The sequence below is a fragment of the Rattus norvegicus genome, chromosome 17 (genome assembly GCF_036323735.1).
Source record: "Rattus norvegicus strain BN/NHsdMcwi chromosome 17, GRCr8, whole genome shotgun sequence".
In the NCBI taxonomy this organism is placed as follows: Eukaryota; Metazoa; Chordata; class Mammalia; order Rodentia; family Muridae; genus Rattus; species Rattus norvegicus.
Genome location: NC_086035.1, coordinates 78,486,801 through 78,508,202, shown reverse-complemented (window position 1 = coordinate 78,508,202; position 21,402 = coordinate 78,486,801). Strand labels below are relative to the sequence as shown.

Below are 21,402 nucleotides of genomic sequence, written 5' to 3'. Positions count from 1 at the left end.
ATCGGAGGAGGAGTCTACTTTCAATGAGCTTGGAGTGCATGTCCTAGGAGTAAATGGCCAGTTTAGAGACAGAGGGTCAAGGGAATCTTCCATATATCCCTTCTGTCAGGCAGGATAAGTCCAGTGTCCCATCTAGGTTTTCTTATAAAAAGACAGGAGTTACTGTCCCAGGAGTAGGCCAGTTATGCTAAGACAGAGTTCTCAACCTGGGGGCGGCAACCCTTTTGGGAAGGGGGTGTCATAGGACTGTGTCATAGGGGCCAAATATCAGATATCCTACAAATCAGATATTTATATTACAATTCACTAACAGTAGCAAAACTAGAGTTATGAAGTAGCAACAATATACTTTTATGGTTGGGACCACCATAATCTAAGAACCTACATTAAAGGGTCACCGCAGCATTAGGAAGGATGAGAACCGCATCCTTCAGTCTATGCTTGTCCTACCAGGCTATGCCAGGCCTTGTGGTTGTGAGCAACGTCAACTTGACTTGTTATTTACTTGAAGACACACTTGAGACTGCTGGAGTGAGTCCCCTAACCGCCTGACAGAGGACAGGCGCTAAAATTCGAGGGCGGAACAACATACAGAAAATGACTCTGAGAAGCACTAAGAACTGAGAACTTTGTAGATTACTCTCTGGCACAGACAGCTGCAAAACATGGGGGGGGAGGGAGAACGAGAGAGAGAGAGAGAGAGAGAGAGAGAGAGAGAGAGAGAGAGAGAGAGAGAGACAGCCTCCAATGATATCCTGCTAACCTTCCTAGACAGCTCTTACTGACCATGGCCTTTAAAAAAAAAAAAAAAGACTTATTTATTTTTATATGAGTACATTGAAGCTGTCTTCAGACACATCTGCAGAGGGCACCAGATCCCATTACAGATGGTTGTGAGCCACCATGTGGTTGCTGGGAATTGAACTCTGGAAGAGCAGTCAGTGCTCTTGACCACTGAGCCGTCTCTCCAGCCCCACCAGCCCCACCATGTTTTTTTTACAGTGCCTTTTATGTGGTTAGAAGGGGTCCTGCATGCGATCCACAGAAAGCTGGGCTCCTTCACTTTCTTCTTCTTCTTTTAAATGCAATACACAAACTTTATTTAACAAAAGTAACAGGTAAAGCAAAGCAGGCATTTATGTTAAGGAAAAAAACTACAAGAAAATGTATCTTTAACAACTTAAATAACCTACTTGCAGTTCCATTTAACTGACCTCTGCCGCTGTGAAGAACGCAGTTCCTGCACAGGTATGAATGGAAGATTTGTACATTTTTCAAGTATTCACTGAACACCACCTTACATACACATATACATTAAATTTGAAAAAGACTAGACGACCCCCGCCGTACTTCGTTTTTCTTGTTGTTTTGGAAGAGGTTGTCTACAGAGAAGAATATGTGGTTCTGACTCACGGATCATGTCATGAACTCATCCTAGGCTCCATTGAACACCAAGTCTCCTCCACTCCTCTTTGGACATCAGATGAGTTTTAGGAACTTGTTTAGAGAGTTTTGTGGTTACTCATAGTGCTTGTTGAAGTACTTGTCCGATTAATAGATCTGCTTCTGGGCTATCCTGCCGGTGCGCAGAGGTGAAAAACGCGTGCAGGAAACGGGGCGCAAGGGACTCCACGACCGCCTGAGGCTGGCGCAGCGACTCGAATCTCCTTCCCATTGTTATAGCTGAGTTCACCGCTCTTTATCGGTTCTTTGAAGTGGTTTGACCCCAGTTAATAAAATCATAGCTATGGAAAACGATTGATTGGAGTTCAAGCTCTGGGTCCTCTACCCAAATCGGTGTGCCTGGGCGGGTAGTTTCGTTACCCTGCCTCTGCTGGCTGGGGATCGAAGTTACAATGTAGCTTAGCATCTGATTGTATCAAGGCCAGGGACGACGCGCTGAGAGACTGCTTGTCTCCCTTGACTTTAAACGGCTATTGGTAGAGAAGGATGTGGGCTTCTGAGTAGATTCTGTACCCCTCACTCAGGGAGGACAGAGCAAGGTTGTGTTAAAATATATATTTTTTTCTTACTCAGCCTGACTTAGTGGCTGGCTTTTCTATATTTTGGAAGTTACTGTCACCCAGTCTGTAAATCCTCTGCAATGGATTTGAAGGAAGAACAATTTCTGAAGATGCTCTGGTAAGTAGTACGCTTTGTAAACCTTCATGATGACCAAGACAAGTAGGTGAGTAACACAGAAGTGAGCACCGTATCCACATAGACTAGCTTTCTGAATCCATTTCCCCTGACCATCCATCCCGTTTTGTGGTATTGGTGACTTTTCTATCACATCTTCCTGATACTGTCTAGAACTAGGACTCTGATCGATCTTTCCCCACAGCTCTGATTTTATTAACTGAATTCATATCACTTCAAAGCACAGATAAAGAACAGTGTTAGGGGGCAAAAATTGTCATGTCCACTGGATAATAATTGAGGCCTATGGGTTTAATTAATTCCTGTCACAGCCAACAGGGAAAGAGAATATGAATACAAGTTAGGAGCACATGATGGACTGGAAGGGTCAGGGGTTTGGCTCTGCTTAAAAATCAGTATAAAGTCATTTTACATTTTCGGTATTTAGATATCCTTTAGGGTCTGTGGTGGTTTGAATGAGATATGCCCCCCATAGGCTCAAGAATTTGAACATTTGGTCCCCAATAGATTGTGCACTGTTTCTAATTTCCTTTCTCCACTTCCAATTTGTGGTTAAGATGTGAGTTCCTGACTTCCCACTCTTTTCTTTTTTTCTTTTTTTCGGAGCTGGGGACCGAACCCAGGGCCTTGTGCTTGCTAGGCAAGCGCTCTACCACTGAGCTAAATCCCCAACCCCCTGACTTCCCACTCTTGATACCACGTCTCCTGTCATGATGGATCCTTTCCCCTCTGGAACTGTAAGACAAAATACTCTTTTCTGTAAGTCACTTTGCTTACAGAAGGTAATTCTGCTTTATTACAGCGACAGACAAGTGACTATTATAGACTCCTTAAAAAGCAATATTTGTTGTTGCTCTAACCACTTTTTCAAGGATCAAACCTGCTTTGGGGCAATTAAATGATGACTTTTCTCCCAAATGTCTAGGTTTAAACTCTTATCCCAGGAGAGGGAGCTCTCAGTGCTCCAGCAGATTTATGAAATCAGAGGTAAACTGGAAGAGCTACAGAATCCTTAAAGCAAAATATAGCCATTTATAGTTCAAATCTGAAATGTCCCGATGAATTCATGTGCTAGGGGCTTGGTTCCTAAATTTAGTGGCACTAATTCAGGAAGTTACAGAAACTTTAGGAACAGTGGCCTAGCAGGATGAAGGTTGTCACGGGTGGACGAAGATATATTGTCCCTGGCTCCCATCCTCCATAAGGTTTTGCCCAGACACATGGGGTCAAGAGAACATGGGATGAGTCCTTTGAAACTGTGAGGCAAATAAGCCATTCCTCCTCTTAATTGTTCCCTCCAGAATTTTGGTCATAACTATGTAATGCAAACTATTACAACCATATTATAGGAAGTTACAAAAAATGTAACATAACTGAATCTTTATCAGGCAAACACTATTACCACTTGGTACATCTTATGCATACTTTTGTGATACATTTGTAGACACTGTGACAACTGCACATATATTTTGTATCTTACTTTTAAGACCAGCACTGCACATATTGATTGACACATGCTTTCTCCTTTTTATTCATAGCCTCTGAAGTGGTTTGTGTAGTTCATAGTTCATTACGTGGCCTTTATTTAAATTATTTCCTTCACTATTGAATATTTAGGCAACTGAAGCTCTTGTTATTATAAATTATCCTTCAATGAACATCTTAAATGGTATCTTAATTACATAAGTGTAATTCATCACTTCTTATGGTCACTACCTAGGCCGGGCCTTAAGCATCGTATATCTCAATTAATGGATTAGCAGGCCAGCCCGTCTCTTCTGTCTTTATCCATCCTGTATAACGCTAGGGGATGTGTCATGCCACAGTCCATTTTCATGATACCATATTCTTAAGATGCCGTTGTGTTTCTCTGTCCATCTTTATTATGGTGTGATGGCTGTGTAATCTGGGCCCTAAGTGAAAAGGGAATTAACTAGAGCCAAGGGGACTGAATTTAGAACACTCCATTTCAGACATGAACACTGGGGCCCAAGATACATGTAATAGTTTCCGTCAGGGCTACAACAACGAAAGCCCTAGGTCCTTCTAGTTGTAGCTACCTGGGTCTCACCCAGTAAATGAGGACTCTGCATCGACAGTCACTGAGCAGTAGTGACACGAATAGGCAGGCAGAACCAGAGTCGGGACCCATGAGGTTATCCCAGCCAAAAAGGAATGTGCTGTGTCAGCCGCTGTGGGGCACAGAGCCAGCAAGAACTAGACGGGATCACAGTCCAAGTAATCATGCCCGAGTGTGTGGCCAGGGCAGAAGCAGAGCTGTACCAGCGAGGTCTTCATGTAAGCAGTGGGCAGTTTTCTAGAAGTCATTAGTTAAGGGAATTACCCCATTAGCTTTCTGGTTTCAAGTAATAAGCTGGAATTAGGGGTTTCTTAACTTTCCACCTGCATAGTAAGAAAATCCATAAGCCAGGGCCTAGAGAAACAGTCTGCAGGATACACTACTGTGTGCAGCTGGCAGAGTCTGATTCCTAAAAAGACCTCAAACTGAAAACAAAATGAGTAAAAGAACAAAAAACAACAAAGAACTGAGAATAGGTCCCCCGTTGAAGGAATCAGAGAAAGAACTGGAAGAGCTTGAAGGTGCTCGAGACCCCAAAAGTACAACAATGTCAAGCAACCAGAGCTTCCAGGGACTAAGCCACTACCTAAAGACTATACATGGACTGACCCTGGACTCTGTCCCCATAGGTAGCAATGAATATCCTAGTAAGAGCACCAGTGGAAGGGGAAGCCCTGGGTCCTGCTAAGACTGAACCCCCAGTGAACTAGACTATGCGGGGAGGGTGGCAATGGGGGGAGGTTTGGGAGGGGAACACCCACAAGGAAGGGGAGGGGGGAGGGTGATGTCTGTCCGGAAACCGGGAAAGGGAAAGGGAATAACACTTGAAATGTATATAAGAAATACTCAAGATAATAAAAAAAAAAAAAAACAAAGAAAAACAACCCCCCAAGCCCCATAAATACATGTATGTTGAATCAAAAGCACATAAATGTTAGCTAAACTCCTTGAATACAATTCCATTTTCAGTGTTTTTTTTTTTTTTTTTTTTTTTGACTTGAAGCCATCATCGCTGAAAGGTACATTAAGCAAGATGAGCTTTGAAGATTTGAGTTGAAAGCTAGAAAGAGGCAAAGGGTTTCAGAGGTGATAGTGGGCAGTTAGACCCTTTATGAGTCAGGACTGCGAGAGAAACAGGATGTGTGAAACAGGACGTGTGTGTGTGTGTGTGTGTGTGTGTGTGTGTGTGTGTGTGTGGGTGTGGGTGTGGGTGTGTGGGTGTGGGTGTGTGTGTGTGCGCGCGTGCGCGCGCTAACATTTTCTCAGAATATCTGTTTAAACTCTACGATGGTGATACTTGTCTGTCTTGACTACATCAGGAACTGAAACTGAAAATTGGGAGGTACATCTGTGAGGGAATTTTTTGCTTTATTTGAAGTGAGAAGATCCACTTCTGACCAGGATCTCTGAGATAGAAAGACACAGTTACAATCCAGATCTTCTAACGTGGAAAGACCCACCTCTAGTCTGGGCCATGCCTTCTGCTAGAAGCCTATGTAAGGACACGGAAGAAGGAGGCTTCTGCTCTTCGCCTGCTTGCTCTCACCTCATCCATTCCTTCACTGACATTAGACCCTAGTTCTTTGGGATCCAGCGTATACAGAAGACCAACCAAGACATCCAGCCTTGTAGACTGAGCAACTATTAGATTCTTGCAGGTTCCATTCACAGACAGCCATTGTCGGATTAGCTGGACTGAAGTCTGTAAGTCATTCTAATAAATCATATATACATATGTATATATGTGTATGTGTATATGTATATGTATACATATATAGAGAAAGGATTCATTCTATAAGTCCTGTTACTCTAGAGAAACCCTTACTAATACAAACTCTCTCACATTCTCTTTCATATATACATATACATATATACCATATACATACACATACACATACATATAGTTGGAGAGATGAGAAAAGAAAAGAGAGAGCAGCAGAGACAGACGGAGAGAAGAAGTTTTAAGAAGACCCATGGACCTAGCAAAAGTAAAATCTGCAAGGCAGCCTGCAGGCTGGAGAGCAAGAGGAAAGGTAACTTTGGAACCAAGAATGACATCACTTGGAGGCAGAATTCTGCCTTTTTTCAGTTACATGGGCCTTTTTCTATGAAGGTCTACCTGCACTATGGTGGTGTAATTTCCCTCATTCAGTCTTCCTATCTGGATATTAGTCACATCTAAGAATTAACGTCACAGCACAGTAGCCAAAACCTGGCACACAAAGTTATGTCAAACACAAAACAAGTCACAATCTGGAACCCCTGAACACAGAGGAAAGGTAGGGACAAATATTTTTACCAGACTTTCCCCACCTTATAACACCAAATCCAAAGTTCTTATATTGAATTGCTGATCTCTCCCAGGCCCTGAAGACAAAACTCCACTCTCGGAATCTGCTGCTCTCCTTGTTTGCTAGTGTTCACCCGCCAATCATGGTAGACCTTGGCTATCATGAATCCCAGCCCTCTGCACAGTCCAGACCACCCACTTCATTCAGGAAAATGCTCATATGATGATTCTCCTCAACCAAGTGATGTGTGGGCTCAAACCTTTCCAAAAAAGACACCATGAGATGTCAAGAGAAGGGACAGGGGAAGATATGAAGCCTGGAACGGCAGCCTCACCTGCCCCAACTTCCACCCTCTCTGTAGACACACACACACACACACACACACACACACACACACACACACACACACACACATTAGTTAGCTCACCTAGAAGAAGCCAAGCTAAAGACTATGCTCAAGAGAGCTATTCCCCACCTACACGACATGCTCAAGAATAAGACAGGGCCAATTTCTTCTCAAGGTTCAAACATTGATTTCTCTCTGCTCTTCTCTTCCTTTTAGGTGTCTAGTCTTGCATCAAGTCTTGACTATAAATTAGGCAACACTTGAGAATAGAGTTAGTTGTTACTATCGAGCTAAAATTCACATGTAAGGGGATGTAAGTGTGGACGTTTAATTGAGAAATGTTCCCCATGTGTTCAGGTATTTGAAAATTTGATTTCCAGTTGGTGGCACAGTTTGGGAAGACGTGGGGGGTGTGGTCTCCATGGAGGAAGTACACCATTTGGGGTGGGGTTTGAGATCATATAGGCTCACCCTATTTCCAGTTCTCTTGTCCAGCTTTGTGTTTGTGGTGAAAAGTAAGCTCTCTCAGCTTCCTGTTCCAGCCACCTGCTGCCATGTCTCTGCCATATGTATGCTAATTCTCTAGAACCATAAGCCAAAATGAACTCTTTTATTATTCTGTAAGTTGATCATGGTTATCAGAGCAACAGAAAAGTAACTAATAAATTTATATATGCAGAAATGTAACAAGTGCACAAATGAGTTTTGGTGAATACATGCTTATATTCACTAACTTACTATATAAATTCATATTACATACTAAAGACATGCAGTCTACTGCCCATCCTCACAGAGTTTATTTTTATATTTCTTCTTAGTTAAAGATTTAGTTTAAAAGTCTAAATTTAGAGCAATTTTGTGTTCTTTGTATCCCCTTCACCCTCTCTCCATATCCCCTCTAACTTACACCTGTCATTGATGTAGTTAATTTGTTATTAGTGATAAGTTGAGTACATACATTATAACTATACTGATGGTTTACATTAGACTGTTACTTAGTGGTTTTTGGCAAATGCATCACATACCCAAAGCTACATACAAAATAGTTTCACTGCCCTAACATTCTCTAGTCCCCACCTATTCATCCCTCTTTCCTTCTCCCCCGATCTTCTTACTGTGCTCAGATTTGCCTTTTGTGGTATGTCACATAATTAGAATCATCAGTATGTGGCTTTTCCAGAGTGAACTTGGCAATACACAGTTAAGGTTATGTCATGTCTTTCTTGTGGCTTGAAATCACATTTCTATTACCAAAAATCTTCTTGTGTGGCTACACCATAGTGAGTGTACACATTCATCTACTGAAGGACATCTTGTTACTTCCAAGCTGGGACAATTATTAAGAAAGCTACCATTAACATTGTGTGTGGGGTTTCTGTCTTTTCCCCACGTGATTACATTGCAGGACTGAGGATTGAATTGTGGGTGTCTTGAATGTCAGGCAAGTACTCTACCACTGAATCACATCCCCAGGTATAAGTGCAGGCTTCTGCATGGACATCAGTTTTGTAAGGAACAATCCAATTGTCTTTTAAGTCAGTTTATTAGTCTGTATTCTAAGGAACAGTGGATGGGTGTTCTCATTTCTCCACATCTTCGCTGGCGTTTGCCCTTGTCAGTGCTTTGGATTTTAGCCATTCAAATAGGCAGCGAGGAATAACTCACTGTTGTCTTAATCCACAATTCCTCAGTGGTATGCTTTGAGCATCTTTCATGTGCTGATGTGCCATTTTTGTCTGCTTTGGTAAACAGTCTGCAATATCATTCAACTAATCCAACCCTACAGAGGATAATAGAAGAAAAACTCAAACACAAGGAGGGAAACTCTACCCAAGAAAAAGCAAGAAACTAATCTCACAATAAACCCCAAAGAAGAGAACCACACAAGCATATGTCCACCTCTAACAAAAATAACAAGAAGCAATAATCATTGGTCCTTAATATCTCTCATCAATGGACTCAATTCCCCAATAAAAAGACATAGGCTAACAGACTGGATATGAAAAGAAGACCCAGCATTTTGCTGCACACAGGAAACACACCTCAGTGACAAAGACAGATACTACCTCAGAGTAAAAGGCTGGAAAACAATTTTTTCCAACTAAATGGTCCCAAGAAACAAGAGGGAGTAGCCATTCTATATCCAATAAAATAAACTTTCAATGAAAGGTTATCAAAAAAAGATGGGGAAGGACATCTCATATTCGTCAAAGGAAAAAGAAGAATTTTCAATTCTAAACATCTGTGCCCCAAATGAAAGGACACACACATTTGTGTATGGGTTTATTTCTGGGTCTTCAATTTTTTTCCATTGATCCACCTGTCTGTTTTTAACACCAATAACATACAGTTTTTATTACTATTGCTCTGTAGTATACCAAGGATGGTGCTTGATCTCAGAGGTTCTTTTACTATATAGGATCGTTTTGGCTATCCTGGGCTTTTTTTATTTTTCCATATGAAGTTGAGAATTGCTCTTTCAAGGTCTGTAAAGAATTGTGTTGGAATTTTGGTAGGAATTACATTGCATCTGTAGATTGCTTTTGGTAAGACAGCCACATGGATCCTACCGATCCATGAGCATGGGAGATCTTTCCATCTTCTGAGATCGTCTTCAATTTCTTTCTTCAGAGACGTGAACTTCTTACCATGCAGGTATTTCACTTGCTTGGTTAGAATTGTATTTTATATTATTTGTGGCTATTGTGAAACGTATTGTTTCCCTAATATTTTCCTCAGCCTGTTTATGGTTTGCATAAAGGAGGGATACTAATTTATGTTTTGTTTTGTATCCAGCCACTTTACTGAAGGTGTTTATGAGCTGGAGGAGTTCTCTGGTAGAATTGTGTGGTCACTGTGTTTATTATCATATCATCCACGGGTGGCAATATTTTGACTTCTTCCTTCCCAAACTGTATCTCCTTTCATCAACTTACTGCTGTAGCTAGCACTTTATTAAAGTACTCTATTAGGTACTGTATTAAATAGGTTTGGAAACTGTGGATAGCCTTGTCTTGTCCCTGCTTTTAGTGGAATTGCTTTAAGCTTCTCTCCAATTATTTGATATTGGCTATTGGCTTGCTGCATATTGCTGTATATTTTGTTTAGGTACATGTTGCATATCCCTGATCTCTCTAGGACTTTTAACATGAAAGAGTGTTGGATTTTTGTTAAAGGTTTTTTTAGTATCTAATAAGATAATCATGCTCTTTTTTTTCTTTGTTTATATAGTTGATTACATTAATGGATTTTCATATTTTGAACTATCCCTGCATCCCCTGGGATGAGAAGCCTTCTTGGTCATGGTAGATGATGATTTGATGTGTTTGTGGAATTGGTTTGCAAGTATTTTATTGTGTATTTTTGCATCAATGTTCATAAAAGAAATTAGTCCAAAATTTTCCTTCATTGTTGCATTCTTGTATGGTTTAGGTGTCATGGTGACAGTCATGGAATAAGGCTGGCCATGTTCCTTCTGTTTCTTTTTTGTGGAATATTTTGAGGAGTATTGGTATTAGCTCTTTGAATGACTGGTAGAATTCTGCCTAAAACCATCTGGCCCTGGGTTTTTTTGTATTGGGAGAGTTTTAATGACTGCTTCATTTCTTTAAAGGTTACAAGACTACTTAAACAATTGTTTACCTGATCTTGATTTAATTCTGGTAAGTGATATCTATCAAGAAAACCATTCATTTCATTTAGATTTTCCAATTTTGTGGAGTACAGGCCTTTAAAGTAAGACCTAATGATTCTTTGAATTTCCTCAGTTTCTGTTGTTAAATGTTCCTTTTCATTTCTGATTTTGTTAATTTGGGTACTGTCTCTGCTTTTTAGTTAGTTTGGCTAAAGGTTTATCTATATTCTGTTTTGTAAGCTTCTTGTATGTTTATAGGCATGCCTTGCTTTAGGTTAGGGAAATTTTCTTCAATGATTTTGTTTAAGATATTTTCTGGGCTTAGGATCTGGGAGTCTTTTTCTATTCCTATTATTCTTAGGTCTCTTCAGTGTCCCAGATTTCTTGGGTGTTTTGTGTCAGTGACTGTGTAAATTTAATATTTTCTTTGGCTGATGTATCAATTTCTTTAATCCTATCTTCTACACCTGAGATTCTCTCTTCCTTCTCTTGTGTGGTCTGTTGGTGATGCTTGCATCCGAAGTTCCTGGTCTCTTCCCTATGTTTCTGTCTCTGGGATTCCCTCAGTTTGTGTTTCTTTATTGCTTCTTTTCCATTTTTCAGGTCTTGAACAGTTTTCTTCATTTCCTTCACCTGTTTGATTGTATTTTCCTATATTTCTTTAAGGGGTTTGTTTATTTTCTCTTTAAAGACTGTTATAATCTTTATAAGATTGGGTTTAAGGTCATCTTCTTGTGCTTTGGCTGTGTTAGGATATCCAGGATATGTGGTAGGATAGTTAGGCTCTGGTGGTGCCCTGCCTCTTGTTGACTGTGTTCTTAAGCTGGCCTGTAGCCATCTGCTCGCTCCTAGTGTTGATTGGGTGTTTCTGATGCAGGCGGAACTCCCCAGAGAGTCAGGCAGAACTGTGCACCTGACAGTGGAGTTCAGGGTACAGCATGACGCTCATTTCTGCTGGCTGTGCCCCAAGTGGACCTGAATGTTCCCAAGCCCTTGCAGGTTTCCTTGGGGAGGCAGAGCCATGGGCCTGAGAATGGATCTCAGGGGACAGCATGCAGCTCACCTTTGCTCCTAGAAAGATTTTAACTAGCAAATTCAGTTTGTTTAATATAGCATTGTTTAGGTGTATTTTTTTAAATTTTCCAACTTTGGAAAATTTTGTTTTTTAAAGAACTTACATAGTTTACCACCCACATAATATATTGTTTTAAAATAGTTCCTTTGCAATTTTTATTAGATTTACACATTTTGTGTGGTTTGCATGCATGTCTGTATGTGTACCACATGAATGCTTGGTGCTCGAAGAGGTTAGGAGAGGGCATCAGATCCCTTGCAGTTGGAGCTATGGACAGTTGTAAACACCTTGTGGGTGCCAGGAATCAATCCTGCAAGAGCAACTAGTGTTCTGAGCCACTGAACCATCTCTCTAGCCTAAAGTAGTTCTTAACATTCTTTTGTTTGATGTTTGTAAGATTGATAGGAATAGCTCTTCTCTCATCGCTGACATTGGTAATTATTATATATTTCTCCCCTTTGATCATAATAGTTCTAGACTTTATTAATCTTTTCAAACTACTTTTGTCTTTGTTGAAATTCTCTCTTCTGCTTTCTTTCTTTCTTTCTTTCTTTCTCTCTTTCTTTCTTTCTTTCTTTTTTTCTTCCTTCCTTCCTTCCTTCCTTCCTTCCTTCCTTCCTTTAATACTAAAGCTCACCATGTAGCCCAGGATAGACTACAACTCTTAAGTGCTAGGATTATAGGAATATGCCACCATACCCTACTTAGTATGGGTCCTTTTTAAAAATTACTTTCTTAATTGTTCTGAGTTTGGTTTTTTTGTAGCTTAATAAATAAATTAGACATTTAGATAACTTATTTTAAGCCTTTCTTCCCCCTAAAATAAGCATCTTGATATAGACTTCCATTAAGATTGTTATAGTTTTCTAACTTCCTTCTTCATAGCTTTTTTTCTTCATGTGTCGATTTAATGAGTCTTGATTGATTCCAAATAGGTGGGATTTTGCCATTACTGATTTCTAACTGAATTTCATTTTGTTCCAAAAAAACATCCTCCTTAATCCAATCTTCATCCAAAACTTACCAACACATATTTAATAATGTAGTAGTAAGTCTTAATATGTGGACATTCTACTTGTCCTCGAAAAGATTGAATTTTCCGGTTACTAAAATGTTCTGAAAATTATTTAGGTTAATTTATTACTGATATCCTTAAGAATTTACTCAACTCTGATTCCACTAGTTACTGAGAGACATGTTAAAATCTTCAATGATTCTGAATTTACGTTGGCTTACTCTCCGTTGGTATTCCTGCTTATGTTTGGAAGCTTCTAGGCCGCATACAGTCCTTTATAATTGCTTGGTCTTCCTAGTGTATTTTCACTCATTGCCATCACAAAAAGTCTCTTCCCCCTGCTAACGCTCCTCCTCTTCCGTTCAGTTTTGCTATACAGTCTCTCTACACTCTTATTCTTTTGTTCTTCATGGAGTATCCCTTTCCATTTTCTACTTTCAATTATTGGTGCATTTGAACTTACATTGTGAGAACGTGATTCTGGTGGGGAGCACGTAGTTAAGTCATGCTTTTTAATCCCGTCTGACAATCTCCACCCTTTAACTGGAGTTTTTAGTTAATGCTCCTTTAATATAATTATCTGTTGGGTTGGTTTAGTTATATGTATTGCTATTTGTTTTTGGCTCATCCAACTCACTTTTCCTTCCTTTCTTGCCTCCCTTTGGACTTTAATTCTCCAGTGGCTCTTTAGCTATCTCTCCTTGCAGTATTATGATTGTATTGTGATGTACGTGTGCCGTCTGTATATGTAGGCAAATGTGGGCATGAACACACACAAGTTCGATATCAGGTGCCTCTCTCTCTCTCTCTCTCTCTCTCTCTCTCTCTCTGTCTCTCTCTCTCTCTCTCTCTCTCTCTCTCTCTCTCTCTCTCTCAACAGAGAACTAGGCTAGGTGCTCACTGTTTGGTTAGCCTGCCTGGCCAGCAAGCCCCAGACTTGCTCCTGTTGCTACCTACAAGTGCTAGGATTACAAACATATTTACATGGGTGCCGGGACTGAAGCTCAGCACTTCGCTCACTCAGCCATCTCCCCAGTCATTCTATCTTATTTTTTTATAGTTGCTTCAAGGATCTCGATATACATCATATAACTATCTCTGAATCTACCTGGTATTAGCTCACATAAAACCCAGGAATCTTATTCATTTTATCATCCCCTCTAAATGTTATGAAATCTCCATCATATTTATAACTATTTGTTATAACCCCACAATAAAGAGTTATGAGTTCCATTACATAATGCTACCACTTTTCAAGACATTAAGTATATGGTCGTACATGTATCCAATACTATTACTTCCTTTGCTCTGTATTCTCCTATTGGATCCCAGTTATCCTGTAGTACAATTGCTAGAATTCTGTCTAGCTATTCGTGGAGCACAAATCAGCTGGTGACGCATGCTCTCAGCTTATGTTCATCTCCAAATACCTATTTTATTTCCTTTTATGAAAGACAACTTTGCTGCCCATAAATTTCTGCACTGAAATTTGCTACAGAAGCAAAAGATGATGCACACTTGTCGTGAGTTGAGTTTTGTGGAACACAGGCTCTGAGATGAAAGTTCACCCAGCATCATATTTACTAACAAGTGTCCTTGACATCAAACCTATGGGAAGGAGAAGAAACCAGGGGTGGTCAGGAAAGCAGATGGTAATGCTTGTCCTGTAGCTTCAGCTGATCCCAGAGGCAATAAGAGTGCAAAAATAGCCCTTTGTGTTGTATCAGATCAAGAGGTCAGATCTTCCCATCACTGAATGATAGACTGTGGTTACCTCATGAAGGTGTATGACTGGAATGAGGTAGCTCTCCACAGCCGAGGTCATCTCGGAAGAGACTGACCACTGAAAGCTCTCAGCTAACAGCACCTCCCAGTGCTGGGACAGTTCTTCCTGGAGGGCTTTACATGGGTGTACATCACAGTACTGTTGATGAGAATCCTACCATTGGTTACAAAGCTTTCTGTGTGGCATGTATAGGGTTTAATATACTATCCCCCCAACCCACATGCTTTCTTAGCTTGGCTTCAGACATCACCGTGCACGTAAGTGTACGTTTCTTAGCATTTGTTCTGTGCTGTTCATCACTCTATGATCTCCTAAGTTTGCCTGGGAGAGTCTGACACTATTACGCAAATGTTTTTCTTCCCCCACTCATTTCTCTCCTTCTGGGTAGTCCAATCACATGCTTGATTTTTTGTTTTACATATTACCATTTTCTGAGGATTTCTTCATATTTGCTTTACTATTTCTTCATCGGATTGACCATTCTCTTGTTACAGACTCCAGAAATGGCATGCTATAGAGTTTGGATTTGCCACATTGCTCAGCTTTAACATGGTTAAACTCAACTCCTGAGGAGGTCCTCCTCCCTGTTTTTGAACAATAGCTGAAATCTCTGATTAATTCGTTCACTTTCATAGTTTTTCTGATGATGCCTACTCCAAATGCAGATGAGAATGAGTGTTTAAATGTGTAATTTGGAACTCTTTACCCCTACACTGCCCTGCTTTCAGGACCCCTATCTCCCCAGTTGCTCTTCAGCCCTGAATACTGAACTCACACACTGCAATCTAATGTTCTTGAGAGATCGTCCTGAGCTGATAGTAGGTATCTGTGGTCAAAGGGTGAAGCCCAGAAGTCACACTGACGGAGCACTCACTATCCTTTTAAAAGCAGGCTCCTCTCTAGGCTTTGCTTACTAATGGTTTCTTCCTGGTGTCTTCAAATTCTCTATTTTTCATATTTTGAGATGCTATAATTGTTACCTGTATGCACAGGCTGGTTTTGTGTGTCAACTTGACACACAAAAGTTATCACAGAGAAAGGAGCCTTCCTTGAGGAAATGCCTCCATGAGACCCAGCTGTAAGGCATTTTCTCAACTAGTGATCAAGGGGGAAAGGGCCCAGCCAATTGTGGGTGGTGCTGTCCCTGGGCTGGTGGTCTGGGGTTCTATAAGAAAGCAAACTGAGCAAGGCAGGGGAAGCAAGCCAGTAACATCCCTCCATGGCCTCTGCATCAGCTCCTGCTTCCTGACCTGCTTGAGTTCCAGTCCTAACTTCCTTTGGTGATGATCAGCAATGTGGAAAGTGTGAGCTGAATAAACCCTTTCCTTCTAACTTGCTTCTTGGTCATGATGCTTGTCAGGAATAGAAACCCTGACTAAGACATTGAAGAACCAATTAATCTACCCCACACATACCAGAAGCCAGATTTCCTCATTGCTGTTGTGCCTCTAGAATCACACCTCTAGCCCCAAACGCCTCTGTTAGTTAATAGTAAAAGTGTTCTCTTGCTACACATGAATGCTAATTAGTCTGTGAGTTATAACTCATTATCATACATCTAAGATGTGAGTAGGAAGAGCCATATATCAGGAAAACAGAAGTTACTCTGTGTAGTCTAAAAATAGAGGGCATGGATATGGAGACGTGATCACCGCCCCCATAGAGGGAAAGCAGACGTGCAAAGCCATCCATCAGAAAATCTGCCACCAACCCCAACCTGAAGCACTCAACCAGATGGTTCCCAAAGCCCACCTAGAAGATTCCAGGAGCCTCACAACCATTCATATTCTGAGTCCAGCTGATCAAAGAATGAGTCTTCTATTACAGATAAGCTCAGGGGTTCCTTTTGTGGACAGATTACATAGCACTGGTACAAGGTAACAAAGGAGACCTCAGTAAGGAGTCGTGGATTTTCCTCTTCGAAGTAGAGGAGAAATGAGAGTAGGTTTGCGGTTATGCTGTGTAGACAAGAGGTGATCCAGCCCAAGTGTTCCAAGGTAACCGAAGGGTAATGAAGAGAGGGAAGATAGAGAGCCTCGAGAAGGTCAGCCAAAACAACTAAACGAAAGAGACTCAGGACTTTCCAATTTTAGTATTTTCATATGATTCTCGAAACTGAAGCATGACCTTGTGAGTGCGAGAGAAGCCAGTGTCCCTCCCCACTGTAGCTCTCCCATGAGGCTATATCGATTCACTTTTAAGGGGCTTTTTTCCTACTTCACACTGCATAAATATTTATTAGTTTTGCTACAGAAATATAGGTTTTATATTAAGGATTGAGCCTTCGCTAGTGGTGTATGATGTGGAGACCATACCCTTATGGTTTCTTATCCAAAAACTCTGTGATGGTCTCCAGCCCACATATTCTTCCAGGATTTTCACATCTCATCAATTAGTGAGATTTCTTTCCTCTCCTTCTTGAAGCTAAGAGTAGTGCCTTTTAATGACTGCCTTGATGAATAAAAACGGAAGTGACAGTATTTGACTTCTTGTTGTGAAAGGTCCTATAGATTCTGCCTATTTTCTTTCAAGATGTTTGCCTTAGGAACCTAGCCATGATGTGAGGAATCTGAGACTCCATTAACATCACGTGGAGATGTTCGAATTCACAGTCCCTGCGAAGGTCTCAACTATTGTCTAGCATCTGACACATCAGAGAGTGTCACCTCAGGGGGTCCTCCCCTTGGCTTTAGAGTATCCCGTATGTTGGCCGGCTGGAGTAAAGAGAAGCTGGTGTGATCCAAGGATCTCTAAAATACAAATTAACAAGAAAATGAATGTTTGAGTTCTAAAGTCACTACTACATTTGGGGGTAACTGTTACATAGCCATAGTAACTAAAATATTACCTTGCTCAGATGTTAAAGTTCCAAATTCCAAAACTCAAAAAAGTTTTCAGATACAATGTAGGTGCAATAATCTTCTGTTTTTTGTTTTTTGTTTTTATTAACTTGAGTATTTCTTATATACATTTCGAGTGTTATTCCCTTTCCCGGTTTCCGGGCAAACATCCCCCTCCCCCCTCCCTTTCCTTATGAGTGTTCCCCTCCCCATCCTCCCCCCATTGCCGCCCTCCCCCCAACAGTCTAGTTCACTGGGGGTTCAGTCTTAGCAGGACCCAGGGCTTCCCCTTCCACTGGTGCTCTTACTAGGATATCCATTGCTACCTATGAGGTCAGAGTCCAGGGTCAGTCCATGTATAGTCTTTAGGTGGTGGCTTAGTCCCTGGAAGCTCTGGTTGCTTGGCATTGTTGTACATATGGGGTCTCGAGCCCCTTCAAGCTCTTCCAGTTCTTTCTCTGATTCCTTCAATGGGGGTCCTATTCTCAGTTCAGTGGTTTGCTGCTGGCATTCGCCTCTGTATTTGCTGTATTCTGGCTGTGTCTCTCAGGAGAGATCTACGTCCGGCTCCTGTCTGCCTGCACTTCTTTGCTTCATCCATCTTGTCTAATTGGATGGCTGTATATGTATGGGCCACATGTGGGGCAGGCTCTGAATGGGTGTTCCTTCTGTGTCTGTTTTAATCTTTGCCTCTCTATTCCCTGCCAAGGGTATTCTTGTTCCCCTTTTAAAGAAGGAGTGAAGCATTCACATTTTGACCATCTGTCTTGAGTTTCATTTGTTCTAGGCATCTAGGGTAATTCAAGCATTTGGGCTAATAGCCATTTATCAATGAATGCATACCATGTGTGTTTTTCTGTGATTGGGTCACCTCACTCAGGATGATATTTTCCAGTTCCAACCATTTGCCTGTGAATTTCATAAAGTCGTTGTTTTTGATAGCTGAGTAATATTCCATTGTGTAGATGTACCACATTTTCTGTATCCATTCCTCTGTTGAAGGGCATCTGGGTTCTTTCCAGCTTCTGGCTATTATAAATAAGGCTGCGATGAACATAGTGGAGCACGTGTCTTTTTTATATGTTGGGGCATCTTTTGGGTATATGCCCAAGATCTTGTGTTTTAATACATGGTTTTGGTGAAATAAGAGATCCTTTGTGGCTCGATTCCCCAGTCTAGGGGAATGCTAGGGCGGTGAGGTGGGAGTGGGTGGGTGGGAGGGGGAGCACCCTCATAGAAGCAGGGGGAGGAGGGATGGGAGAGGGGAGAACCGGGAAAGGGGTTAACATTTGAAATGTAAATACGTAAAATATCCAATAAAAAAAGTGAAAAAAAAAAGAGATCCTTTGTGGGTAAGAAGTACGTATGTCTGTGCAGACACTCTCAGGAATAATCATCTAAGATTTGATAGGTCCTAAAGCTTGGCTGTTAATGTTCAGTGAATGGAAAAACAAATATGGTTCTAAGCAAGTCCCCATTTAGAAAGTTTTTAGAGGTAGTTGACTATACTTTTACTCAACAAAATTTGCCGCCTTGTTATAATTATTTTCAGTTTATGAGCTACAAAACTCATTAATTTTTCTCTCTTGCTCTAATAAAAATGTGTCACGATTACATGTATTTCCTATCAAACGGTGCCCCAAATCATCCTTGACTGATTCCAAAACTCAGTGTATCTTTAAGGAGGAAGATTTTTTTCCCATTACTGAAGAGAACCAAATTAATTTAACAGAAGTTAATTTCAAAACGAGAGATTCCTGTGTTTTTAAACAGCACAGTCGTCAATGGCAAAGCAATACAATGATGATTCAGACACTCAGCATCCATGGTAACATCTCTTGACAAGGAAAGTTCTTACCAAATTTGGAGTCTATGTTTTTATTCCGCAGGACAAAAATGTAAGTTAATTTTTCTATGGCCATACCTCATGTCGCACATTCATTTAACTACATGAAGGGTAGTGCTCCTACTGGGAATACGTATTTCCATTCTTCCCTGGGAACGGTACAGCGATGGGACAAATGAGGCACTAGCTTTACGGCTTCACTGCCCAACATTTGTTTGATCAGAATTTAATAGGTCTTTACCACCTTGCCCTCCTCCAGCCTCGTTTCATATCAACTCCATAAAGGTGAGTTGCATATAGAAGAATCTCGTTATAACTCAAGCTCGGAGGAAACATCAGTGTGGCAGCGAAGTCCTTGCAACAAATACGAATGGGGACAACTCTGACAGCCCACAGCAAACCTTTACTTCTCTTCCTATATATGTTACAGAGCCTAGTGGGAGCACTGCCTCCAGACCCCTTCCTTCCTGTTCTCCGTAACTGTCATCACCTATATCTCCTGAACACATAGACTGTGTGTGCATGCTTGTGTGAGCTCGCTCTCTCTCTCTCTCTCTCTCTCTCTGTCTCTCTGTCTCTCTGTCTGTCTCTGTCTCTCTTTCTGTCTCTGTCTGTCTGTCTGCCTGTCTGTCTGTCTCTCTCTCGCTCTCTCTCTCTGTCTCTCTCTCTCTGTCTCTCTGTCTGTCTCTGTCTCTCTTTCTGTCTCTGTCTGTCTGTCTGCCTGTCTGTCTCTCTCTCTCTCTCTCTCTCTCACACACACACACACACACACACACACACACACACACACACCACCCCACACCACCATGTTCTGCTTTCTACCTCAGTTCATATACAGAATTTATTCTTTCCTCATGAACGTTATCTTGCCACCTCTTCTTGATCAACCAGACCGGCCCGGGACCCATTTATCTATTTCCTTCTTTCTTTAACTTGGTTCTATAATGGAATTCTCCCTCTTAAGGCAAGGGGGGAGAAGAAGCTATGAGTCACAGGCATTGTCACACCAACATCTTCCACTGTGATTATGTTTTTGCTCAAGTGGTGGTAGAATGTAGGTTAACCTCACTCCTTGCTATAACTATATACGGTTGGAACGTCAAAGTCTACAAGACCTGGCTATAGATTCAGGTGAACAGGTCAGGGGACACATTTACATTTATATATTATTTCAGCTCTGCTGAGGTCTGAATAAATTTTAGTAATGGTTTAAATGTATGAGTAGTCTGATGTAGAGCTACCCAACTCCTGAGGCCACCCCAATTTTACCTGATATCTCAGCATCACAGTTTTAGACCAAAGCAGGGGTTTAGAGCCTTAGAAACTGCCAAGGGCAGTCAGGCAAAGTCATGTACCCTCTTAAATCTGTCCATCTTACTCTAACTCTGCACTCCAGTGTGGAGGGGGGAGGTATGAATTCCCTAATTGGTTCTTGATTGTGTGGATAAAAGAGGTGGAAGCCAATCACTGGGCAAAGCAAAAAAAGGTGGGATGGTCCTAGGAGGAAGAGAAGGGGATGAGAGGAAGGAGTCAGAGCAGGCGGTGGAATGGAGAAAGCAGCAGATATGTAGGTCTCTGGGAACCTAGAGTTCGTAGCCTTCACCATGGGTGGAGGTCAAGGAGGATGGGTCAGGATATTCTTTGCCCAGTCACTGAGTTATCTGGCTGATTATAAAATATTAAGGCTGTCTGGTGTTTTCCATCCACAGTGTCTAAGGTGGGCAGGAGAAATGGCACAGCCAGGGCGTGAAGCTAGCCTCAAGAGGTTGAGGGAACTCAGGCAGAGTCCCGGAGAAAGAACAAGCATGTTTTTAAAATTACACCCAACAGGAGGGTGTGAATATATTGGGTTTTCTTTTAGATATCTGGTAGCCCTAGCAAGAGGCTTATCAACCAAGGCTAGTATCTTAAGAATGGAAATTCTCAGGTATAGGCTGCATCTAGAAACATACACAGACCATGGCACACACTTGCCCTTTCAAAAACACACAAATAAATATTTTTAAATGTAAGTAAATCTAGCGTATAATCTCAGAAGGGTAAGCAGGGACTAATTGCTCTTGAGTCTCGATTCTCAATCAGAATGGTTTTCATGAGAAAAGAAAAAGAAGATTTATCCAAATTCTCTGCAAAGATGACCTCTAGGACAGAATCACTTCGGGTGCCTAGCCATCATTTAAATGCCAATATATTTCTATTTCACCTGCTCCAAAATTATAAAGAGAAATTAAGCAAGTAAAATTGCAAGCGCTATATATCCATGTAGATGACTGCTTTCGAGACATCAAATTATGAAATTGGAAAAAATCACCCAAGCTCATGCCATATT

The 21,402-nt window shown here is 41.2% G+C and overlaps 1 pseudogene; it reads right to left on the bottom strand.

The window, feature by feature from the left end:
- Positions 1 to 807: 807 nt before the first annotated feature.
- Positions 808 to 19,156, bottom strand: LOC103694152 (cyclin-dependent kinases regulatory subunit 2 pseudogene; annotated as a pseudogene).
- Positions 19,157 to 21,402: the final 2,246 nt, after the last annotated feature.